This window comes from Hipposideros armiger, unplaced genomic scaffold, assembly GCF_001890085.2.
Source record: "Hipposideros armiger isolate ML-2016 unplaced genomic scaffold, ASM189008v1 scaffold_110, whole genome shotgun sequence".
Lineage (NCBI taxonomy): Eukaryota > Metazoa > Chordata > Mammalia > Chiroptera > Hipposideridae > Hipposideros > Hipposideros armiger.
The window spans coordinates 3,321,594-3,347,986 of record NW_017731460.1 but is presented as its reverse complement, the minus strand read 5'-3'; the positions used below and the strand labels follow the sequence as shown (position 1 = coordinate 3,347,986).

Here is a 26,393-nt window from a genome sequence, read left to right as displayed (position 1 = left end):
GTGTGTGTGTGTATGTGTGTGTGTGAGTGTGTGTGTGAGCGTGTGTGTATGTGTATGTGTGTGTATGTGTATGTGTGTGTGTGAGTGTGTGTGTGTGTGTGTGTGTGAGCGTGTGTGTGTGTGTGTGTGAGTGTGTATGTGTGTGTGTGTGTGCACATGTATTCACTCTGGCTTAGAGAAATCTTGGCCAGACTGTTTCCTAGGCGTGTTGATACCCAAGGTGTGTGTGGCCAAGGTCTTTCTTTGAATCTGGAGCCTGGTCCCGGAGCAGGTGTCTACAGCCTCCTGCCTCATATCAAGAGGAGAAGAGGGGCTTGCTCCTGAGCTCTTTAGACTCCCTGCGTGGTCAGGGCCTGCTGTCCGGGAGGCTGGGCCATTCCTCCACTTCGGGGCTGGCTCTGTGGAACTCGGATGATTCCAGGGCCTTGGAGGCAGCAGTGTCCATGTGGCATCAAACACATCATGTCTGCGGTACCTTTCTGGTCTTGGCGCAGGCTTTCCCTCTTCCTGGAAAGCCTGTGCCTACTCTGACCTATTCAGCCTTCAAGGCTGAATGCAAATGCCTGCCTCCCAGGCAGAATCAATGATCCCCTCCTCCATGCTCCCAGAGGGAGGCCTCTGCCAGGCTTCTCCTGAAATGCTTCTCACGGTGTAGTTACTATGTGCTCCTTACCAGAGTGTCTCTCCTACTGGACAGGAAGCTAGCTTATTTATTGCTTGGTCCCCAACCCCTGGAACTTGGCCAGATCATAACAGACATTTGATAAATACGTGTTTGGGAAGAGAAGGGAGGAGAGAGGACTTGGTTGCCTTTCTGAATACCCAGCAATGTCCTAGGGGGCATAGGGGTAGCAGAAACCCTCCCTCTGTCAGCTAAGCATGGGCCTGGTTGCTGGTGAAGATAGATAGGGGTTCCTCGTCTGGGCCACACTGCAACTGGTCCCCCTGCCTGCCCCTGTCTCTTCCCATCTTACTGGAGCTTCGATAGAGCCAGGAGGGAAAGAGGCACACGTGGGAGAGTCCTAAACTCAGAAAAGAATCTAGGCCACAGAAAGTGGCGGGTGTCTTGGAGTTAATTCAGAAAGGCCTCAAAGGAAGGAGAGACTGGCAGGTGGCTCCCCTGTTAACACAATTTAATCTGCAACTTCTGTTGCTCTCTAGAACCAGCTTCTCATTGAAGTCACAGAGAAACAAAACTAAACCAAAACCTAAAGCAAAGTTCCCAGGGCAATAAGATGGGAGAATTGGGGATCAGGGAACATGTTACTCACCCTCTGAGCTCCTTTGGGCAGAAGCAGAGCTATTTCAGCACTCGCCTGGGGCAGCTGGCTCCAGCTGGGCATAAGCAGGCTGTGGACTCCTGGCCCTTGTCTGGGCCCCTGCAGGAAGACCTGTGTGCAGTGATGTTCAAGTCGAGCTGGGTCTCCTCTTTGCAAACTGAGATTGTGCAGCGTTTCAGTGATGCACTTCAGCACCCGGAGCTTCAGCGGAGATGCTAAGTGAAAATGGTGATCGGCATACGCATAATGATTCATAGAGATTATAATTGGTGAGCCGCATAAAGAGAATAGGGAGAGGCAGTTAAGGTAGGAGGGATTTCTTTTCTCATTATGTTTTCAGCTTGAGATGAGCACAGTGGTCCTCTAGCCATGTCAGGAATCACAGAGGCCTCGTTTCAGAAATTCAGAGCTCCCGCCAAAGGGAGGGAGGAGTGGGGAGAAAGTTGGGAATAACATTTGAAATGTCCCCCTGAGCCCACCCCTATGGGGTATCAAAGGGCCTACAGAGGCAAGTCTTGGCCAGGAAGATTTCAAAGAGGACTCTCAGAATAGTGGAGCGAGTGAAGACTTGGAAGTCAGACAGGCCAGGTTCATCATCTTCTAGTTCTGGGATCTGAGACAAAGCACTTGAAGTTCCCAAGCTTCTGTTAAAAGAGATCATGGCCCTCCTCCCAGGCTGTTGGGATTTGGATGTAATTAACAGATGGCCTATGGGAAAGGAGAGAGCAGAGACCTGCCATATTGGAGAATATGGAGAGGCCCAGGAAAGGAAGTCCCCTTCTCTCCACCCCCACCCCTTCTCAGGATAGCAGCATGCCCTCCCAGTACCCTCCCTGCCAACACACCAGACAACCTAGTTTCTCACAAAATTAAATATCCAGGGATTCACCTGTATCTAACCGCCTTGTGGGTGTGCCCTTGGCGAAGAGGAAGCGACTGGCTAAAGGGGGTGGTTGGTCAGTGAGTTCTAAATATTGACTCTCCTCTGTGTAAAGCAGGACTTCTAATATGTCCTAAAGAATAGCCACACCACTGCAGGGAGCGCCTTGAGCTGGAGCAGGCTGGGACTGGATGAGTCTCTCCTTCCTCATCACGATTTTATCGACCCTAATCGCCTCTGTCCAGACTTCCAGCCTCCAAGTTTTCAACTTCAAGTGATTCATCTCAAAGGCCTCCCCCATGAGCCCCTCATCTGCTGTTTAATTGGAGAAGGGGGTGCTGGAGGCCCCAGTGCCTTAATTGCATTTGTTAATGGGTAGGTGCAATTATCCCCACCACACTCCTGCACACTGCCAGGCAGACAGAAGATGATTAAGGGGATCTTTGAAACTCCAGCTCCCCACAGCCCTCTCCACTAATTGAGCAGTGAAGGAAACGATATTGAGCTCCCCCACTCCTTTCTGTAAATTAACTCCTGGCTCCAAAGTCCCCCTTGGAGCAGTGTGTTGGCCACATGGCTCAGAGTGTTCCGTTCCAATCCCATCCGTCACCTATCACTTAGGCACAGGGCCCAGGCAGATCGTCAGTGGGTCTATCCATCACCTACAGACTGGGAATGGGCCAGGAGAAGGGGGGTGCCTTCCTGGCCCCCGGAGGGTGATATCATCCAGCCTGGCTGTAGCACCTGATTTAACTGAGAGGTGCCCTGAAGGTATCCCACTGTCCTCTGATTTTGGCCTCCTGTGTTCAGCCCCAGCCTGGGCTGCCATAATCACTGACTGGCCTCCTGTTGTCTGATTCAGTGTGTTCTCCACCTGGCAGCTAGAGTGATCAGCTTAAATCATAAACAGGGTCAAGCATTAATGTTAAAAACCCTTCAACAGCTTCCCAATTTACCCAGAATGCAATTCAAGCCCCATGCCATGGCCTACAAGGCCCCAGGTGGCCTGGCACCTGGCGCACTCTCTACCGTCAATCTGCAATCCCTCTAGCCCTTGCTTACTAAGCTCCAGCTACACTGGTCTTCTCATTCCAGTTCCCAAACACAGCGAGCTCTTTCCAGCCTCAGGGCCTTTGCACATGTTCTTTCCTCTGCTTGGAGAATTTGCCCCCATATTTTTCATGGTCAGCGCACTTTCTCATCTTTCAGGTCTCCATCTAAATGTTGCTTGAGAGAGGATTTCTATTCCGTGACTGCCAGATCTTAGGTAATTTTCTATCTTCTTAACTTTTTTTTTTAAGGCACTTGTGTGTTTCATTCAAAACCTATGTCACAAGTTTTCATTATTTTACTTTTGTTCTTTTGCTATATATTTTTGTGGTTGTTTCTGTCTCTCTAGACTATAAGCTCCATGAGGTTGGGATCCTTCTTTTAGTTCACTGTTGTATCCCAAGTATCTATTGGAGTATTTGGTACATCCTCACTTATTCAGCAAATATTAATTAAGCACTTACTATGTGCCAGGTACTTTTTTAGGTAATGGGGATACAGTAATAAAAAAACAGGAGAAAAATCTCTGCCCCCCTGGGTCTTACATTCTAGAGGGGACAGAAGAGGCAGGCAATAGACAATGGAGATAATAAGTAAATCACATAGAATTTAGGAGGTAACTAGGGCTCTATCTACTAACCAAGGCTAGTGATGAATAATTCTCTAAAAAGCTAAAGAGAAAAGGAGTGTGTGTGTGTGTGTGTGTGTGTGTGTGTGTGTGTGTGTGTGTGTCTACTGAGGTGTGGAAGGTCAGTGAAGAGAGTAGATAACATTGAGACATGGGTGCATTTTGTGCCCATGAAAATGAAGACTGTGAACTTACAGCTTCCTTCTTCTAGATGTCCACCTCCCAACTGCTGCTGCCCCTTAAGTTGTCTCTAGTTTCTCTAGGTAGCACCCCTCTTTCAAGCTTCTCAAATTTCCTTCCTCATTCACCATAGAAGCTTTCCCACCCTGCATCCCATCACAGTATGGTGCAGTCAGATGCGCTGGGCTTTTGGTCTACCTGGCATTCAGTCCCTTTTCTTCTGGAAACGGCATCCCAATTTTCTTTGGGGACTACTCTCTATTCCATTGGATTTAGGTTTGGTAGGACTGTCAATCACAGCCTGTGCCCTCTCCCAGCCAACAAGTTTCCCTGGACCCAGGCCCTCCTGAACCTGAGTCCTAAATGGAGAGACAAAAAGATTTAAAAACTGAAGTTTGGGGCCGGCCAAGTGGCACATTGGTTAAGAGCTGCTTTGGGACGCCAGAGGGCCCCGGTTCAGATCCCACATATGAGGGCCGGTGACACTGCCCTCTACAGCTAAGATGCTGAACAACAGCTCGACCTGGAGCTGGGCTGCTGTGAGTTGCCGGCAACGGCGTAGGCTGCAGCCCCTGTGGCAGTGGGCTGCCATGGGCTACTGTGTGTAGCCAGCAGCCAGCGTGAGCAGCCAGCAGCCGCAGTGAGCGGCCGTCCAGAAGCCGGCGACTGATCTGCCTCGCCCCGGAAGAGCACAATGATGGTGCCAACTTGGGCCAGTGAAGCAACGTCCTCCACAACTAGACTGAAGAACAAAAGGACAGCAACTTGTCTGTTCCCCTTCCCCCAATTCCCCAGTGCTGTTCCCATCGTCCAATTCCCCAATAAAAATCTTTAAAAAAACCCCAAAAACTGAAGTTTGTTCATCTGGATGAAATGATTGTCCAGTCATTCCTGCCCGCCAGACCCTCCAAGCTGCTCTGCTTCCTGTCCTTTCCAATCAGGAGTCTCGCTTTTCCTTTCCTCCTGGAGCTGCACCACAGTCCTCGGATACATTCTTTCAAGGTTAAAAAGGTGGGTGTTGGTTTCTGTTGCTTGCAGCCAGCTGACCCACGGTGACTGCATCAGTACAAACTGATACGGTTGCAGACCGGTCTCTTGTTTCTTAGTGGGTGAACTTGGACTAGAAACCCATGTTTTTGGACCTCAACTATCTTGTCAGTAAAATAAGGACAATAATAGCATGTTCTTCTTGGGGTTATTGTGAGGATTAAAGGACTTGAAAAGGTTGTCTATGAAATGCCCGGTAGTCCTGCCCCTTCCTCTCCCATCCTCATCCTCTCCTCTCACACAAGTCCAGGAGGAGTTGTGGTGAAGGAGAGACAGCAGGTCCCACAGTGGTTGCTATGGGAACCCCACCACATGTGCAGCATCCTGGAGGGTGCCTGCAGATGCTGGGGGGCTGACTGCAATGACTCTACCTTTTGGAGCAGAAAGGCCCAGCTGTTCTGTCTCCCCAGGTCCCAGCTCAGCTCAGTTCACAGAACTCCAAACAGAGCAGCTGTTCAGCCTGGGGAGATGGGAGGAAGAATGTACTCTGTGCAGCTCTCAGCTTCCAGTCTCAGGGGAGGTTGGGGGGAAGAACATCACTCAGCTCAGAAGTCTCAGACTGGAAACAAGCCCTTCAAGAGCCATTAAGTCAATCGAGCCAACAACAAACCTTCAGTACATCAGTTCTGGGAGCCCATCCCTGAAACGGGTAGGCAGTGAGGGTGTCAGAGAATCAGAAAAACTCAGTAGAGGACCTCAGTGGAAATAAAAATAGAAATTAAAACAGCAACTATGATTATCGTTTGTGGAGTGCCTACCATGTGTTAACCACTCGGATGAGTTTTTTACATACATCTCTATCGTCCACATCATAAACTTTACCAGGAAGTAGCAGTACGCCCTCTTACCCATGTGGAGCCTGAGTGCAGAGAAGTTACAGCACATGCCTGGGTGTCTCCCACCCAGGAAAGATCACCTAGTATGATCTGATCATCTTACACCCTGATTCATTTATTCACTCACACCCAGAACCCGGTTGAGCACCCAGTATGTTTTAGACTGTGTACTAGACATGCTTGGAGTTCAATGGGAGTAAGCCGTGTGCACACAGGTGACGATGATACTGGTGAGGGCGTAAGAAAGGACTGTGAGAGCCGTGGGACAGGAAAATGGCAATGCCTTGAATGTCAGGGTGAAGTGGGATGATGTTGGCCAAGCTGGGCCTTGAAAGATGGATGGGTGGTAGTTTAGCACAGGAAATATGGACGTGGGGAGGAGGGAATTTCACATGGTGAGCCCAGGGTGAGCAAATATTTTCAGCGTAGGGCAGGGCAGCTTCCTCCAGGAGGCCCTCAGCTGGAGTGCTGGGCGCCCGGAGCTCCATGCCAGGGTCTGAAGCCAGACCACAAGCTGAAGTCAGGTTGCAAAGGGCCTTATATTGAAGGCCAAATGATTTGAACTTCATCTTGTAAGAAAGGGGAGGCCTCTAAAGGGTTATAAACAGGGGAGTGATGTGGTCAGATTTGCCTGATACCCCAACACCCCCGACTCTTGTGTGTTGGATGGACTAAAAGGTGAACCCAAATAGGGGCAGGGATCCAGCCAGGAGACTATTACTACTCTCCAGTGGTCCAGGTGGGCATTAAAAGGACTAGGGCTGTGGCAGGGATGGGGAAGAGGACAATTAGGAGACACATTTCAGAGATAGAATCAGTAGACACATTGTCAGGAAGCCGAGGACAAAAATACGCTCTTTGCCAGGAACCTCTGGGTGTGTCTCTCTCTGTGTGAGTAAGTGTGTGTCTATCTATATACATGTCACATGCATTCATGCATGCATGCCTGTGCATACATGCACATGAGGCTGCAGCCTGGTTGCACATTAAGGCCATGTATGCATCTGTGCACATGAATGTCCATGTGCTCTCAGGCACATCAGCACGACTGTATTTGTGTGTCTGTGCCTGCGGCCTGTGTGTCTGTCTGCTGCTCTCTGTCCAGCTGAGAAACCCCCACCTCCCTGTTGTGCTCAGGGCTCAGTGCAGGATTCCATGTGCCAGGCACCCCCAGGGACTCAAGCTGCTTTAGAGGCTCCCACAGCTAACCCTGAGATGCATCTTCCACCCTTGTTTAATGCTACAGCATGACCCCTGAGGTTGTTCTTCAAAGGGAGCAACTGAGGAGGGAAAAAAAGTAAACATCAGGATTCAAACTGTGAACTAGCCCTGGCCCAGGGACCTCCCCGGATACAGACAGGTTTTGATTTGTCAACTGCATTTCCACCCACCAGGCCAGGATGAGGGGCCAGCCTGGGGGTTTCTGGGAACAGAGAGATGGGCAGGGCTCGGGGCGGGGCCGAGGCGCTGTCCCCTCCCAGGCAGAGGTCCCTACAGCTTGAGGAGTCCCTTGAGGTATGAAATACGCTGCCAATGGGCCTACCCTCAGGGCGTGGTCAGAGGAGCCCTCCCTCCTTTCCTTCCTGTCCTTCCTTCCCTCTTTCCCTCCCTCCCTCCTTCTCTCTTCTTTCCTTCCTTCTTCCTTCTTTCTTCCCTTCCCTTTCTCCTTCCCTAACCACCATTTCCAGAGGACTCCGAGGTTTCAAACTAAGTCCCACCTGAGTACTAACTATAATATTGTGTGATTGTGTGACTGTGGGCAAATGCACCTCTGTTCTAAAAGGTAGCGACTCACCTCACAGGGTTGTTTGTTAGGATTAAGTAAATTCAGGCATGTGAATGCACAGCAGAGTCCCAGGCCCATCAGAGGAACTCAACACATGGTAGCCACCAGAACTATTGTGATTGTTGTACAGTGATCAGTAAGGCACCTCCCCATCTCAAAGGGTTTCCACTAGTGGGAGATGCAGGCAGATAAACAAATAGTGCAATAAGAGTTTGATAAAAGGTGGGGTGCTAAGGTGCTTGGAGGGGCTCAAAAAAGCAAGGGCCCACTCTTCCTAGGAAAAGAGTAGGATCATGGAGAACTTCCTGGAAGAGGTGACTCCTGAGTCTCAAAGGGCAGCTGGATTTCACCAAGTGAGTCTGGGATGAGGGCATCCAGGCCGAAGAGAGGACTTTGCTGAGGTGAGACAGGAACTACAAAGACCCCGTGCTGTGTCCAGCCTCAGCTTCTGTGTGGGAAGCCTGCCACAGGCTGCCATGCCAGGCAGGTCCTATGGGTGACGAGTACCACGGGAAGAATTTAATCAGACTAGAAGTGCTGGGGCTGAGAGACCTCCGAAAATCGCTCTGGGCCAAAAGATCTTTTCCACTCAGGTGGCAGGCTGCCTGTGGTGGCTGCCCAGGTGCCCCTTCAATGAGGGACTTGCTGGGAGGGTTGTGGCAGGCACAACAGTCAGCCCTTTCAGGATTACCTTAGCTGTAGAAGGCAGTCATGCCCAAGGTCACACGTTGTCCCCTGGTGGCCCACATCCAGGGACTGACTAATGCCAGAGTATAAAGGTCTGGCCATTGCAGTCCAAGTAAGGACAACCCTGAGGGGCTAATCTCGGTCAAGGACTTCTCTAGGGGTCAGCTGAGGCTATCGCGAGCCTGTGCTGTGGCAGACCTCTTCCTCTGCCCCCTCTTCTTCCTTCTCTTCCCGCCCACTGGTGTGGACCCCAAGTGCTCTGCTTGCTAACTCCATTCCACTCCATCTCAGAGTCCAACGCTTAACCCTTTGGGCTGAACATTGTTTTTTCCTACTTCCCTTCCCTTCCCCTACCCCCACCTCTGTTTAAAGTAAACTTCGTTTTTGTTGAAGTAGAACATGCATACAAAAAGGTGCAAAACTCAATGAATTATGTGCAACTCAAATCTTTGCAAAGTGATCATAACTTGTAACTGTCACCCAGATCAGGAAACAGAATTTTACCAGCACCCTGAGCTCCCTTTGTGCCCCCCTCCTTCCCAAAGGTAACCCCTGTCCTGACTTCCAACACCGTATACTTAAGGCTTGCTTTTTTTTTTTTTTTTTTGCGAAGTTTTTGAACTTTGAGTTAATGGAATCATATAATGTGTACTCTTACGTGCCTGGCTTCGCTCACTCAGCATGTTGGTGAGCTTCATGCATGTTGTTGCAGGTAGCAGTAGCTCACTCTCACTGCTACACACGTTTCTACTGTCTAAATTACCATATTTTATTTACCCGTTCACTGCTGAGGGGCATTTGAGTGGTTTCCAGTATGCCACTACTAGTACAAACAGCTCTACTATGCACGTTCTTGTATGTGACTTTGGTGCATTGATAAAAATGTTTCTGGTAGATCTGTACCTACGTTTGGGATTTCTGGGGTAAGTGTGACTATGTTCACCTTTAGTGACACTTCTGAGCCATTTTCCAAGAGGGCTGTACCCATTTACCCTTTCACCCGTGGTGTAGGAGAGTTCTCGTTGCTCCACATCCTCACCAGCACTTGATATTGTCAGTCTTTTTAATTTTAGCTATTCTGGTGTAGTTCTCATTTTCCTGATGGCTAAGAAGGTTGAGTATCTTTTCATACTTATTGGCCATAGGACATCCTCCTTTGTGAAGTGGCTGCTCTAAGTTTTCTGCCATATTGATTTGTAGGCGCTCTTCATATATACCATATACAGTCCCTGTGTTAGGTCCCCCTTCTCTGTTTTTGAGATTCAAATATCCCTGGGGGAGTGGGGGTGAGGCTCAACATCACCAACACTAGAGTGACACCAAATTGCTTTCTCCCCTTCCTGGGCCTGGAAGCCCTTCTAGAAAGGAGGCCTCCTCCATGAGGTTGCTTTCCCCTTCCTCTTACCAGTCTTCTTTTAGCTGAGAGAAACGGAAATACAAAACAGGAGGCACAAAGGTGACCCAGGAGCAAAGTTCTGGAGTTTTCACAGCAGGAAAGGGGAGTCAGTGGAAGAGTTTAGGTACGAACAAGTCCTTCTGGGCACAAACAAGTGATGTGTACCTGCTGTTCACCTCTGAGTGAGGCGAAGGGGGAAAGACAGCAGGAGCTCCCAGGCTCAGGATGTCAGGCAGGCGACTGGAGGAGACTGAAGCACCATCCCCGCTTCCAAGGAGACAAAGTCCTTATCCCAGGAGGCACTGGAGGGGAAAATGAGAAGGAGAAACCATGGGGCCAGAATGTCTTGCAGGGAGATGTGACCCCCTCACTGGACAGTTCTCTCTTCTTTATCCCCAGGTCCCTGGCCCTTGGCAAAGTAAGCGCCCTGTATTTGCCCAGCAGAAAGTAGGGGACATGTGAAACTTTCTGAAAGTAAGCTCTGTGAGAGGAGGGTATAGGTGCTCATTGGATGAGTTGAATGAATGGAGTTCGACAAGCCATGTAAATAATAATAGCTTCATTTCTTGATCATCTACCACTTGCCAAGTGCATTTACACACTAGCAACTCATTAAGCACAATAAATATCTCCATTTTGCAGATGAGAATATGTAACTTGACCAAGGTCACTGAGCTGGAATTTATACCCAGCTCTGCCTGAATCAAAAGCGAGTGTGCTTTCCCCTTGAGCCACGCAGCTGCTGATCAGGGGAGCCATAGAGGGCAGCTTAACAAGGTATTCCATGGGCGAGAAGAGCCCTCTCCTCCGTTCCAAGTGAGAGGACACAGAGGGGCTCTGAGAAAAGGAGGGGGGATAAAGGTGAGATCACAGGCAGTCCTCTCATCCTGCCCATAACCTCCCTCAGGCGCTATATCATTTCCTTCCTCCCTTCCTTCCTTCCACAGACACTTAAAGGACACATATGTGATCACATGCACCATGCTAAGCGGTTTGTGATTTCGTCCAGCAGGCCCTGTGCTAGAGCCAAAGTGAATAAAACAGATGCAAAGATCCTGCCTTCATGCAGCTTATGCTCAAGTGGTGAGCTCAGGAGACAGTCAATAATTAAATATGTGATGACCAACGAAGCGGGGATGGTGGAGGCATTCACTTGGGATTGCTCTTCCTCCCACAGGTACTCCCTCAGAACAGGAGGCAGCCCAGCATTGCTAAGTTCTGTTCCCAGAAGCCTTTGTGTGGCTGGGTGAGCTGGGAGCCACAGGCTGCCTTTCATTGCCAAGCACCCAGTAGACACCCACCACTTCCTGGCTTTTGTTTTGTAAAAACACATTTTCCCCGGGAATTATGCTGCATTGTCTGAGAGAGGGAGGTCTTGAAGGGGGTGAGATGGAAGCAACTGGAGTAGAGAATTGGGGAGTTTCTCCTAACCAGAAAAGGGGAAGGCTTGGGAGGAGGGGACATGTCCTGGGGAGACCTTGGAGAGAAGTGGCCAATGAGGATCCTACTTTGTCACACAGGGTGTCAACCTTGGCAAAGATGCAACTAGTCACACAGACACACACACAGACACAACACACGCATATGCTTGGCAGGGACAACATAGAGGTCCCAGTCTTTGAGGTCTAGGAAATATGTGCATAGTCATTACCTGTGACTTCCAGGGTAAAACATAGACTAGAGGACCTAGCCTGAATGATGTGAATTCTGTAAGGCCCCTGAGACCCTTGCTTGAGTGGGGAGGAGCCCCAGTGTGTTTCCCACCCTCGTGACCACCCCCAGGTTCTCATCCGCTTCTCCCCACTTCACATTTCATACTCTTTCTTGGCCTCTGAACACCGTATAAGGGGGTGGGTGATGATAATAGTACTACTCATTGGAAAGTTGTTAGGATTAAATGAGATTATTCATGTGCAGCATTTAGTACAGTGCTTGGCACATGGAAAGTGCCAAATAAACATTAGCTATTATTATTAATTACTTCTCCAAGCAGAAGGAAAGTGGAAACACAGACCCAGAGGTGTAGAGGTGCATGGCACATTCAAACAGTTTGATTATAAACAGTGGGTGCAACGCTGGGCTCATGTGAAGGTTGCCGAGGCAGGAAAGTGACCCAGGATCTAGAATACGTAGAATTTGCATCACATGCACCATGCTAAGGGGTTTGCGATTTCTTCCAGCAATCCATGGAAAGCACTGGTGTTTTTTAAGCAGGGGTGAGTATTTTAAAGAGCCCACTCGGCCACAGTGTGAAAGATGGATTTGAGTGGGGAGAAAGTCAAGGACGTGCTATTATTACATGCCATTGACCCTGGTTTATGAGAATGGACTTTAGTATCCAGGCGGGCCACATAAGGAGAAGGGGAGTCTAACCTATTTTTCAACAGCTCATTTTTAGTGAGTAAGCAACTTTAGAATCATGTTAATTATACTGTCAAGGAAGTGATACAGCAGGAGAGAAAAAAAAACTGTAAAGAGATTGCAAAATAAAAAAATCTGCCGATGTAGCCCTAGGTGACAATGATTCAGGAACACAGAAGTGTCAAAGTTTCTGTAATCCTGACACCTCCCCTCCCAGCCCATGTTCCTCCCACTGACCCGAGGAAGTCACTTTCTCAGCTTGTGCATTAATTAGAACTCTGTATTGCAAGCAGCAAAACAAACAAACAAATTAAAACCTCTGCTCAAATTGACTTAAACAGTAAAGGGAAGTTATTAACTTGCATAACTGAAAAGCGCAGAGGTAAATCCAGCTTCAGGTGAAGTTTGATCTAGTGGCTGAAACAATGTCCATCTAAAACCTGGTTTCTCTCTGTCCTGCCACCTACAGTTCAGGCTTCATCCTCAGGTCTCACCGAGAACACCTCCAGCAGCTCCAGGCTTTCCCCTCACGATTATAAATGGCTGCACTGGTCCCTGACTTCATATCCTGACCCTACTCTTTTCAAGCCAAGGGGCAGTCTCTCTTCTCCTAGAAGAATTTCTCTTTCCCAGAATAGCCTTGCTTTCCTCCCCTCATTCATGCCCATGTCTCCTTGCTTCCCATTCAAACCACATGAAAGAAAAAGGAGAAAGGTTGGCTTCCCCAAGAAAACTGCCCTCAAAACGTGGGGTATGGACACGGGGCTGCCATGACACCGCTTTCTCATGTGTCCTCCTTACTTTCTATGACCTCTTCTTAGACGATGGGGTTCCTCTCCTTTTCAGATGCTTTAAGCACAGCATCCTCCTGGTGCTGTCTTAGGTCTTTCTCTCCTGAGCTGTCTCACCCTCTTCTGCCTTCTCTCTCCACTTGTTTGTTGATGACTCCTGAATCCACCCCGCCAGTCCAGAAGTCACTCCTGTGTTGTGAAACCATAGATCCAACTGCCTGCAGGACCTGTCCACTCTCATGCCTCTGGGGCCTCTGGGGCATGAAACCCCACATATCTAAAACCCAACTTCCCCAAACCACATGGCTCCAAACCTGCTTTCCTGTGTGTGTTCTCACCATTACTACTGAGCTGGGAACCAGCTCATCATTGACTTCTTCCTCTCCCTCCTCCAAATCTAATTGAGCCCAGACATCAATCTCTCTGCAAACCACCTACTTCTTCCTAGCCCTACCCCCCCAGCCTGTGTTAGTACTCGGGCGGTACTGGGTGACCGATGGTTTCCCTTTTAGCCAAGGCTCCATCCCCTGTGCGCAGGACCTCCTCGCTGCTCCTCTGGCCAGCTGACTGGCCTTGTCCTGAGGGCAGGGTCTATGTCGTTGTCACTGGTGCACTGATCAGAGCCCAGGACAGCACCTGGTATTTAACACCTTCCACAAAAATGTGTGGCATGAACAAGTGAATGAATGAGAAAGAAAAGAGTAAGAGAACTCTTTTTGGTAAAAGAGCCAACATTTCTGAAGGCCGGGGAGAGCAGGGGGTGCCTTAGAGCACCCGTGCTGGCCTTAGGCAATTGACCCCTCCTCATCCCATGCTTGTCAAGCTGAGGGTTGTCCACCACCGGTCGTGGGGGCTACCGAGAGGCTTCTGGTGTGAGGCAACGCTTAGAGTAGAGGTTTCCTAAAGACCCTGCAGGTCTCCAGATCCTGCGATTCCAAGAATTTGGCTTTTCCTTTAAACTCGGTACAGTTAGCCCCAGTTACCACCTGAAGCAGCTAAAAGTGGAATTGCTCCATTTCTCATTTGAATTCACAAGAAAACTAGCACATCGCAGCAGGGACTCTGGGGACACAGTGGGCTTGTTCTCCCCCATCCTGGTCTCGGGTGGTGGGCATGTGGGCTAATGACACCTGGGATTGCAGCTATTGCAGTGACATTAACACATATATCATTGTGGAGGTGCAACGTGCCTGTTTGGCTATAAAAGGCTCACAAACTTTATTAACCTTGTGTGACTTGGCAGAGATGGCACACTGGTGGCAGACACACAGATGTGGAAACAGATATGTGTCTGCATGACTTTGGTTTTCTCTACAAGGGCTCCATACTTTTACAAACACTGGCTTTTACTTCTCCCCTGTTGAACAAGGGCCTCCTTTAGCCCTTGACAGGATTGGAAAGAACGGTAAGGAGGGAGAAGAAAACTTGGTTTTGTTGTGTTCCTGCCTGGGCCAGTTGCCATGTCAGGCACGTCACAAACATTATTTTCTTTAAGACTCACAGTAACCCCGAAAACAAACAGCCTCACCATCCTGTTTGTACAGATGAAGAGACAAAGGCCGAAGGAAGACCCCTGTTTTGCCAGAGGTTGAATGGTGGGTAAATGACAAACCTGGGACCTGAATGCAAACCTGCTCTCCCCATAGCCCCAAAGTCACCAGTGACACAATCAGGTTTAGATCTCAGGGCCTTGGTAACTCTGGTCACAGATGCCAGGAGCCCAAGGGATGGGGGATTTATTATACTTCTTTTGGCTCTAGCTCTCAAGGAGAATCTTGAGTAGTAAACTTTCCAGAACAGCCCAGGGCTGCCTGTTGCAAGAAAATAAAACTTATATGTCACGATAGATTCTCTGCCACCTTTGTGCCAATACCTTTTATTATGCTGGTTGGGCTTTCTTTCTTTTTTTTAATACAGAAAGATACCAAGAAGAAAGCCAAAAATGAGTCATAATCTCCCTGGTCAGATTAGCCTTTGTTGACATTTTTTTAAAAAGGTTATTAACTATACATATTGTGGTAATCATTTTCAATATATACATATATCAAATCATCATGTTATATACCTAAGACCAATACAGTGTTATATGTCAATTATATCTCAATGAAACTGGAAAAAAATTTAAAGTATAAGGTTAGAGAATTTAAACAGCAGGAAACTTTTAAAAATTAAATGTCATTCCCCTCTATCCCTCTCCTAAAGGCAATCTTTATCATTTTCTTCACAAGAAATCTTTTCCAGTAAAAAGGAAAATGTATAACCCTATATGTGTGACTCTATCTTGGTTTTTTACACAAATGGGGACATATGATTTCCCCTAGATGTTCTGTGGCTTGATGTCTTCCATTCAATAACATATCTGATAGGGTCTTTCCACGTTAGCACAAAGCCATCCACCATTTTTTTTTCCTGAGCACACAGTTTTTATATTCTTTGCTCATTTAAAAATCTGGTTTGGGTTTTGTTTTTTTTCTTATCAAGTGCTTTATAAGCTAAAGAAACCAGCTCTTGGTCAACTTTATGTGTTTTAAATATGTTTTCCCTGTTTTTCACTTCTTCAAATAAATGTTGGCATTTCTTGTTTCTAGAGGTAACTCAAATGATTGCCTCACAAGAATCACAAAGAGGGAAGAGAGCTGTATTAATTTTCTTTTGCTGCTATAACAGAGTACCATAGATGTAGAAGCTTAAAACTAAGTCACATTTACTGTCTACACTCCAAGAGGGCTGTGTTCCCCCTGGACGCTCTGGCGAGAATCCATTTCCTTGCCTTTTCCGGGTTCTAGAGATCCCTTCGGCTCGTGGTCCCATCCCCTGTCTTCAACACCAGCAATGTAGCGCCTTGTTTCCTCCTGGCTTCTGATTCCATCCTCACATCTCCTGTCTCTATCTGGGCCTCCTGATTCCCTCTTATAAGGATTCATGTGATTACACTGGGCCCATCCAGATAATCCAGGATAATCTCCCATCTCAAAATCTTCAATCTCATCGGCAAAGACCCCTTTGCTATGTGAGGCGACATATTCACAAATCCCAGGGAGCAGGACATGGACTTTGGGAGGCCATTATTTAGGGAAGAAAGGAGGAGGAAATGGGAGGAGGGGGTGGTAGTATTGCCCCGAAGCACATCCATCCCCCCATCTCTGAAACTCTCTCTACAGATTGTATAACTAAACCTCAAGGCAGACCTCTTGTTCCAGCCCCCACCCAAAAGGCAACACCCTTGCTCTTCAGGAGTTATCACATCACCATGTTTGTTCCTTGTTCACCATCCCTCCCTCCTTAAGCACAGGGATAACGTATGGAAATTAAGTACCTGTGCTGGGAAGTTAACCCTCCCAGCTGGGCTTACCTCATCTCTAGGTTGTGAGCTAGAAGCTAGGGAGCAAGCTGTTGTTGTTGTTGTTGTATCCTACACAATACGCCTGGCACAGCCCCTCATGCCATTAGAGAGAAAAGGAACGAAGGAGAAAAGGAAGAGAGAAAGGTAGCTGCTTCTCCGCAGGCTCACCAGCTCTCTTTGCACAGTCCTGCATGAACACACTACACTCCCTCCCTGTTCCCCAAGGGTCTCCCCTCACCTCTGCTTGACTTCTTTACCCTTGGGTGACTGGATCTTTTAAGAGGACACTGCCCACAGGCAGGTCCTGGAGCCACCTGAAAGCAAAGATTTTGCAGATAGATCATGCCCTACTTTCCATCTAGCCTTCAGTGCCCTATTTTCTATTTAGCAGTACACTGGAACCACAAGAGCAATAAGGACACTTAGCATGAAGTCTACTTCTCTTGGGATTCTGTTGGCCGCAGAAGAGTGTGGAGGCAGGAGGCAGTATTCGACATGGGAAAGGGGTTCAGATACGAGGTATGACAATTAAGTTCGCAAATTTGTAGCAACGATGTCATTAATCTTTTTTGATATCAGAGGGGTTATTCATTACGAATTTGTACCAACTGTACAAACAGCTAACCAAGTTTACTATTTGGAAGTGCTGAAAAGGCTGCATGAAAAAATTAGACAACTTGAACTTTGTGCCAACAATGCATGGCTCTTGCATCATGACAATGCACCAGCTCACACTGCACTGTCTGTGAGGGAGTTTTTAGCCAGTAAACAAATAACTGTATTGGAACACCCTCCCTACTCACCTGATCCATCCCCCAATGACTTCTTTCTTTACTTGAAGGTAAAGGAGATATTGAAAGGAAGACATTTTGATGACATTTAGGACATCAAGGGTAATATGACAACAGCTCTGATGTCCATTCCAGAAAAGGAGTTCCAAAATTGCTTTGAAGGGTGGACTAGGCATTGGCATTGGTGCATAGCCTCCCAAAGGGAGTACTTTGAAGGTGACTGTAGTGCTACACAGCAATGAGGTATGTAGCACTTTTTCTAAGATGAACTTAATTGTCTTACCTCGTATTGTGTTCTGTTGAGGTACTTTGTCTAAGAGGCAAGGGGTTGGACTGAATGACCTCTCACTGTCCCTTCCAGTCTGACCTATTCATAACCACAGTGTCCCCATCCCCATAAATCTGCCTCTGACCTCTTACTCAGAAACCTCCAGCCTTAAGACCTCCCTGGGCAGATGGCCAGGAGTTTTTCCCTTCCTGGCTATAGAAATAGCACATGCCTGTTATTGCCAAAAAATTGACAAATTCAGAAAAACATAAAGAAGCAGGAATCATCCAAATATCTGTAGAGAACTACGGTTAACATTTTAACCTATTTTCTTCTAGTCTTTTTTCCATGCGTATATATTTGTAACTCCTGTGAGCAACTCCTTTCTAGGCCTTCTGGGGAGGGGGTGTCAGGAGAGCAACTTAGTACCTCCAGGTGTTCCCAGTGAGTGGACGCTGTTCATGCTCAGTGACTCTCAATGAGGGTGTTGCTGGGCCCACCCCACCAGGGAGGAGGTTGGAGAACCTTTCTCTGCAGTGACCTTGGACCATAAAGAAGATTCTAGTTCTGTACTGAATGAGAACAGAAAACCATCTCCAAGTCTTACATAACTGGAGTCCTATTTGGTGGGGATAGAAAGGTGGAGCAGATATCTCGTGATAGCCTATTGGTCTCCTACTTGGATTTCTTTCCCCCTCTCCCCTCCTCCTGTTGCTTCTCTGACTCTGCCATTTTCTGCTCAGAAATCCAGCCCATCCCCTCCTAAAACAAAGGAGTAACTCTTGACTCCAATCCTGTGCCTCCCACATTCCCAGGCTCTGGCTCTAAATGACCATGTCTTTTCTCCACTGCTGCCAACTGCTCCTGCTCCAGAAGAGAAGTAGGTTTCCCAAGGAGGTAGGATGTGGGGAGTGGAGCTCTGTTTTCTGGGGTGCAAAGGTGGGAGGTAGGAGATGGGGTATCTTCACATAAACTGTAACGCTTCACCCAACAGCACATCTCAAAGATAGCATATCTCATTACTCCAAAATTAATTTCTTCCAGGAAAAAAAAACATACAAATAATATTTGACCCACATAAGAAATTAATATCCTTCTTATTACTATACTTGTAACTCTATTTCCTGTGAGCAAACACCCTGACCTTATTAGCCCAAGAGAACATTTACCTCCTCTCTGTCAAGGTTAGATGACAAGATATCCTTCATTAACTTGACAAAAAGGCATATTGCTTTAATTGCTTGGAAGGGAAATAGGGTGGGTATGGGATGGCAGGGAGGACAGGCTGAGAAGCCTCTTTTTACTCCATCACATGTATTTTTAGCATACTTGAAATTATACAGCTTTGTATCCTGCCTTTTTCACAATATGATAAACATCCTCCCAAGTCTTTAAAAACTCCCTAAACACCCTGTTTTATGTAAGCACCATTTTAAATTATTGTATAACATTCCATTGTAGAGCCCAGCCTTGGGTTTTTAGGGGCAGAAAGTCAACATCCCAGGATTAGCCTTGCTAAAGTAAATCTTTAAAAGCCCTAACAACTAGTTTAGGAATTGCTGGAGACTTTCCAAAGAAATCACTAATAAGTAACAGCTTATATTAGACTGGAAATTCTGTTCTAGGTTATTGAAGCTGTGTGCAAAAGGCATCAAGGCCATACTTTCAGTAGCCATGTGGTTGGGTCAAAAAACACATCCTAGGAGGAGCCAAGGTAAAAGTATTAAAAAACAGATACAAAAGACACACTACGAGGGTGATTGTTTCAGCAGCCATCAATCTATCCCCAGGGAGTAGAACGGAAGACATTTCATCATGTACACAGGCAGGCTGCTGTATCACCGGATAGAAGGGGATAGGCCTGGGGCCAGCAAATTCCTAACCTTGAACTCTGACCATCTCTGAGACTGTGTAGACCTCAGCAGTCAACCCTGACTGCACATTAAAGAAAAGAAACAAAGGAAATGCCCAGGACTTATCACTGATTAAAGGGAAAAAAAATCAGATTTTTTTTTTTCCTCTAGAGAAAGACAAAGCTCTCTGTTCAATTTTTGTGGTTTAGATACCCTAGAAAACCTTTCTGGAGATAAGGAATGAGCTATATGACCTCTAATAGGTACCCTTCACTCCCCCCACACACACACACACACATACCCAGGAGGTTAGAAATGGTCCTTAGTCAGGACTTGGCAGGAAACACTGGGATATCAACAATTTTGTGGAGCATTTTCTGCCCAGTTTTGCTTTGTTTTTTAAATCTTGCAAACCCTGTTTGCAGGTCTCATCGTCAGGAGACTTGATTAATAGGACAGAAATTCTGGATGACAAGGAGGAGCTCAGCTCCTGGCTGCCTCAGGTCTTCTCAGACGTTTGCAGCAGTCTCAGCCAGATATCTTCAGGGGAACTTCCGGGGAAGTGATGGGAAGTTCATTGCTCACTAGGACTCTCCCCTTCCCTTCCCAGAGGGCTCAGGCTTGGAACTTGGCAGGAAGCTGCAGAAGAGGAAGCCCAGCTCCACATGACAACACAAGCAGCTTTCAGCAGCCAGCTCTGAAATGCTCCACTTTCTCCTGATCCGTGTTCCCCAACCTCACTCAAACATCTAATCAGCCAGTAAGAGTTACCAACACTACCTCCTAAATCTGTCTTGCGTCCACTTCTCTGCCTTCCCAACGCCAGCTCCCCAGTGCAGGATCAGCTCTTCATGTGTCTACCAACTTCAGGTCTTTCTGCTTCCAGTCTGTTCTCCATGCCCCAGCCGATGTGATCTTTCCAATGTGAGAACTTCTGATTTGAAGACGATATCAAGTTAGCAATCCTCCCTTCTTTTACTGGAAATGATCCAAAGCCAAAAAGGAGTTGAGAAATAAGTACACAAACTCCTCTTTACTGAAAGTGGGAGACACTTAAAACACAAACTAGGTGGAAGAGTTGCCCCCAAACAACGGACCTTCAGCAGAGGCACTTACACTCTGCTGCAGAGTGTCAGGGGCAGCCTGAAAAACACCCATCCAGAAGGTGAGGGGCACACCTGGAAGTGCAATACAGAAAGCCTTCGTCTGCAGCAGCAGGAAGCGTGTGCACATGCTGGTGGCCTGAGTCCTGGAATGGACCAACACTCAGTGAGGTCTCACCCAGACAGCCAGGTTTGTAGGAAGTGGTCGGTCTCCGTGGCAACAGGGGAGGAGAGACTTTGCACTGGGAAAAGCCTCACCATTGGCTGGAGAGGATTCAAGGCCAAGTGCACTTATACTAACCTTTGGTCATAGGGAAAATGTATGGAAGACAACCTTGGTCGCTCTTAAACAGGAGGTATGGGGAAGGGAAAAAATTACCTGCTTTAATGATGAGTAATATATACAAAGATATGACAAGAAAAAAGGAGGAAAAAAGAAAAAAGTACAGCGGGCAAAAAAGACACATCAAAAAATTGTTGCCATGAAGCAGATGAAAATTCTAACCAGAAAAAATTTAAAACATAGTAAGGTTAATTGTCCCTGTGAAGAAAGTACAAACCTTAGAGATCAGGGAAGGGGTCATGAAACAATAGGAGGAGACATAGCATGAGCTGACAGAACTCAGGGAAGGAGAGGAAGGAAAAAAGACAACCACCCAAACTTCATTCTTAATATAAAGTCTAAAATCTGAAGGAGTAAAAGGGAGAATAAATACTGCTAAAAACTCAGCGACAGACAGAGGAATAAGGAAAGTCAGCAAGTTAAATAGAAATAAAGAAAGGATTAGAGAGAAAACGGTAGATATAAAAGACCAAGATCTGTTTGTATAAGCATTAAATATCTCTGAGAGGGCACACAAGAAATTGATAATGTGGTTTGCTTCCAGGAAGGGCAATTTTGTGGATGGAGAACAGGGGTGTAAGAAAGGACTTTCATTTTACTGTCTTTTAAATTTTTCACCTGTATGAACATATTAGCTCATGAAAAAAATTCTAATTAAGGAATCTCCACAACCCCCAAGCATACGGACACATTCACAAATCTGATTGTGTTACTCTCCTCTCTTAAAACCCTTGAATCATTCTCACTGCTGGTAAGATGAAGAGCACACATGTCAAAATTGCTTAATAATGGGGCAACCATAGGACTTATTGCCCAACAGGGCACTTTTGAGGCTGAAAGGAGGTGCTAGAGACTAAATTGGGATGAAGGTCACCTGCTTGTAAGGCTGATCCTAATCTGGCCCTTGATGCCCTCTGCAGCCTGACCTCTCACCTTCCAGCCCGGGGACCCTCACCCCAACCACGCTATGGCCTCTCAGCATGCTGCCCCCTCTGCACTGCAGATGTTCCCCCTTCTCCACCCCCTCCCACGCCCCAGCCTTTGGCTTATTTTGCCAAATGTCCTTTGGGTCTGAGTTTACCTCTCAGCACGTACATATTTTATCAATTCTAAAATGCACATTTCCCCCCTACGTTTTCTATATCTGAAATTAGAATAGGTCTTACAACCCAGCTTGTCATGGCAGCATTTCTATTAGTGGTACATAATTAGTGGTATGTCTTACAGCAAAAGGCATCTTAGATTTGATTACACATGTTACCGCCCCATACTGTAACTGTCTAGTTCCATGGCTAGTTTTCCACTTACTGGGATATCTTTTAGGGCAGGACCGTGTGTTATTTTTCATTGAATGCCCAGTGGCACTTATTGGAAAACAGTAGTGACACAATAAATAAATTCTGCAAGAAAGCAGAAATTTTCAGGAAAAAAAGACTAGGAATGGGGGATTTTTCTCTTGAAAATTTCTGAAATTTTTTTTCTCAGGAGCATTTCTAGTTTTCTCCAGGTCTTCAGATCTGAAGACCCGGTCTCCAAATATCCAAACTTGATGATTGAATGAACGAAATCAAATTCCATATAAAATACATCTTTATGTTTCTAACAACGGGACTTTAGAGCTATAAAAGAAAGTGAAATATTGTATATATTTCTATTTTCTTTCAAAAGTTCCATTTCATGCTTGACTTGGTTCACAAGGTAGAAGTGACAAAATGCAAAAAAACCACATTCATTCATTAAACAGACATCAATGGCGTCCCCACAATTTGCCTGCACTCCTCTCCGTGCTGAGAACACCACAGTAAACAAGACCAAGTCCCCTCCCGCTAGGAGCTTACAGTCTAATAACAATGCAAAACAACATATGCCACAAAAATATAACATGTCAGAAGTGATGGGTATCATGATGATAATATGAGAATATGGCATTTTATTGCAGTTGTGGGTCCCCAAGCTTATCTGATCACAACCACCAGGTTGCTCATTAAAAACATAGATTCACTGGCCCATGCCAGGCCCACTGGATCAAAATCTACAGAGGAGAGGCCTGGGCAAAATTATTTGGAGGACTTCTTCCAGCTGATTCTTGTGATCACTGGATACCTAGTCTGTGTCAGAAATTTTGAACTTTGGCTGCATGGTAGAGTCATACGGAGAGCTTTAAAGAGTATGATGCCCAGGTCCCTCTCCCGTAGATTGTGATTTAATCCATCTGGGATGAGCCCTGAGCTGTTGTATTTATTTAAAAGCTCACCAGATAATGTTAGTGAGCGGCCAGGGCTGAGAAGCAAGGGCTACACAGCCTCAGGGATGGTTGGGGATCAAAATTAGGAATTTGCTGCCCCAGGCCTGTCCACCCCTGCCCAGGAATCAAGAATTAGGCTCATGCATACATGCCTGTCTAAGTCCAAGATGTGATGTCTCAGATCTACACCCAGGGACAAACTGACGGCTAACTCACTGAAGTACTGTGTCTTGTACACCTGATTTTATACTTTTGCTTTGGCTCCTCTTTGTCTTCCTATATAGAGTCAAGTCTGAGAGGTGAACCTACTGTGAAACTACATTTCAGCCATGCCTGGCCTCAGTACCTTCCGTGCCTAGCTGTGACAACCTAGAGCAACTCTTCCAGTCACCCAGCACAAGCCGCTCACTCTCTATTAGCAATCTCTTGGAAAGTCCCCAGTGAATAATTTCCATTAGTAACTTCATTTTGAAATCCCATTAAGTCTACCAGGTGCTATCTATGCCAGGAACCCAATAAGCAAACACCCTAACAGGTCTCTTTTAAAAAAAAATGTTTTCCTCCTTCAGCTCAAAATTTCCAAATGCATTACATCCCTCCACCTAGCCTCTGGGGGAATCGAAGAGGAAGAGAAACTGGGAGCCCCAGGCGTCTCAGGAGTGAGGAGCACAGCGATGCTCTTGTCTTGTGACTAGCCTCTGAAATCCCTCCTACTCTGACATGAGGTTGAAGTGAAGCCCCCAAACTGGCCTCAGTTGGAGCTATGTGACATCTGTGAGCCTCGGTTTCTCCATCTGCCCGTCATGTTGTAAGGATCAGTGGTGAATGTACCTGAAGCAGCAAGTACTGCACCTTGCACGTAGTAGGCAGCGGTGATTATGACCTCTTTTCTGTCTTCTGATGTTTTTCTTCTAGAGAACTGATTGCATTGGGACATTTTTATGTCATTGCTCAATGAGCTGGAAACAGCAGCCCTGCTGATTAGAATGCCGGTTTGCAGGGAACAGAGTGGTGGTGTTGACATTTGCAGAAAGCTTTCTTGCTAAACTTTAAACACTTTGCAGATCTAATCCTGCTGGCATTGCCTGTTAGTGATATTTCTATGGCTATGACGGACACGCCGAGTTCAATCAGACACCCAGGGAAAGGGCAGGATAATTGGTTTCCTTTAGGGTTCCAGCAAATTAGGTGGACACCAAGTCTATTTTAGCATGAGGGAAACTAGCATGTATGGAGTGTTACCTGTCTGGCACATAGGAGGAGCTCAATAAATGTTGACAAGCTGAATAATGTAAAGGAATGAATGGATTAATTGCATTGGCCAAAACGAACTATGCATTTTTTAGGGGGAGTAGTAACAACAGCCCACCTTTCTCTTTGGTCCATCCCAGGTGTAGGGGTAAACAGGCGTGGCTGCTGATGCCGGCCCAACCTTCCCAGAGGAAAGAGGAGTTGAGTATTTGGTTATTCCCTGGACACCACCAAAGTGCGTCAGGTCAGCCCAGATGGGATGAGGACAAGCAAGGTGACCAGCTGGCCTGATCTCAGAGAAAGAGGCGTGCTTCTCACCCGGTGTTGCCATGACCTGGTAGGGGTGCAAACCGACTAGATCCTCTCTCGTCCCTCTCCTCCAATCTCTCATTTGTGCCCAGAACCCTGATTCTTCCCTAGGCCTTTACGCAGAATCTGCCAGGACTCCTGGGTGTACGTGGCAGAGCACCCAGGGCACCCAGAGCGCCCAGACGCTCGCCCTGCTGCAGGCTCACCACTGTGACCACCTTCCCTCCTGTCCCCCAACAACCCCCGTGGCTACTCTGCATGGCCTGCCCCCTGCCCCTTACGGTGTAGATATCCTCCTCACTCCCACACCCCTTCTATATCCCAAACCCCACAAAGGAAGCTGCAGGATCCCAGGGAGGTGGGGGGGAAGGCACGATCAAATTGAGCAGTTACCATCCTCCTCCCCTTCAACAGCCACCCCAGCACCCCTGTTGGTCAAGCAAGTGCAAGGCCACAGAGGAACGTTTCCTTCTTGTTTTTATTTATTGGGGGTGGGGGGTAAGATTGAGTATTACCTACTTATTTTTTACATTCAATATTATTTTATATTAATTTCAGGTGTGTAGCATAGTGATTAAACTTTTACATAATTTAAGAAGTGATCCCCCTGACTAGTCTAGCACCCACCTGGCACTATACATAGGTATTACCATATTATTGACTATATGCCTTATGCTAAACCCTACATCCTCATGACTACTTTGTAACAACCAATTTGTACTTCCTTTTTTTTTTAAGATTTTTATTGGGGAATTGGGGGAGGGGAACAGCGTTGGGGAATCGGGGAAGGGGAACAGACAAGTTGCTGTCCTTTTGTTCTTTAGTCTAGTTGTGGAGGACGTCGCTTCACTGGCCCATGTTGGTATTATTATTGTGCTCTTCCGGGTGAGGCAGTCACTCGCCGGCCATGGGACGGCTGCTTACGGAGGCTCACGGCAGCTCACAGAAGCTCATGCCAGCTGCTGGCCACCCCCACTGCAGCCTATGCTGTTGCCAGCGACTCACGGCAGCCCAGCTCCAGATCGAGCTGTTGTTCACCATCTTAGCTGTAGAGGGCGCAGCCTCACTGGCCCTAATGTGGGATCCGAACCGGGGCCCTGCTGCTCAGAGCTGGTGTCCCAAGCCAACTCTTAACCAATGTGCCACTCAGCCAGCCCCCAATTTGTAATCCTTAATCCCTTCTCTTTTTTCACACAACCCCCACCCCTCTCCCATGTGGCAACTATCAAAATGTTCTCAGTATCTATGAGTTTGTTTCTGATTTGTTTGTTTATTTTGTTCTTTAGAGTCCACATATAAGAGATATCACATTGCATCTGTCTTTCTCTGTCTGACATACTCCACTCAGCACAATACACTCCATGCTCATCCCTGCTACCCCAGATGGCAAGAACCCATTCCCTTCCATGGCTGAGCAATATTCCACTGTATATATGTACCACCTACTCTTTATCCATTCACCCATCAACAGACACCCAGGTTGCCTCCACATCTTGGCTACTGTAAAGAATGCTGCAGTGAACATATGGATGCATACGTCCCCTTGAAATAGCGTTTTGGGTTTCTTCGGCTAAATATCCAAAAGTGGGATTACTGGGTCCTTCTTTGTCTCTTGTTATAGCCTTTGTTTTAAAGTCTATTTTGTCTGGAATAAGTATTGCTACTTCAGCTTTTTGTTGTTGTTTTTGTTTCCATTTTCATGAAATACCGTTTTTTATTCCTTTACTTTCTGTATGTGTGTCTTTCCAACTAATGTGAGTCTGTTGTAGGCAGCACATGTAAGGGTCTTGTTTTTTTAAATATTCAGCCTTCCTATGTCTTTTGAGTGGAATATCTAATCCAGTTACATTTAAAGTAATTGTTGATAGATATGTAGTTATTGCCATTTTATTATTCATATTTTTTATCTTTTTTTTTTCCATCTTCATAAAGAAGTCCCTCTAGGGCCGGCCGAATGGCTCAGTT

The 26,393-nt window shown here is 46.9% G+C and overlaps 1 long non-coding RNA gene across 1 annotated transcript in view; it reads right to left on the bottom strand.

Annotated features, from left to right (window-relative positions):
• The window catches only part of LOC109385234 (uncharacterized), a 22,871-nt gene extending 2,754 nt beyond the window's left edge, over window positions 1–20,117 (bottom strand). Inside the window, exons 1-3 of the long non-coding RNA XR_002124577.1 lie at window positions 19,958–20,117; window positions 9,936–10,072; window positions 1,272–1,495 (exon numbers count right to left, since the gene is read on the bottom strand). This is a non-coding gene — a long non-coding RNA (uncharacterized LOC109385234). The remainder of the gene's footprint in view (window positions 1–1,271; window positions 1,496–9,935; window positions 10,073–19,957) is intronic.
• Between the last annotated feature and the right edge of the window lie 6,276 nt (window positions 20,118–26,393).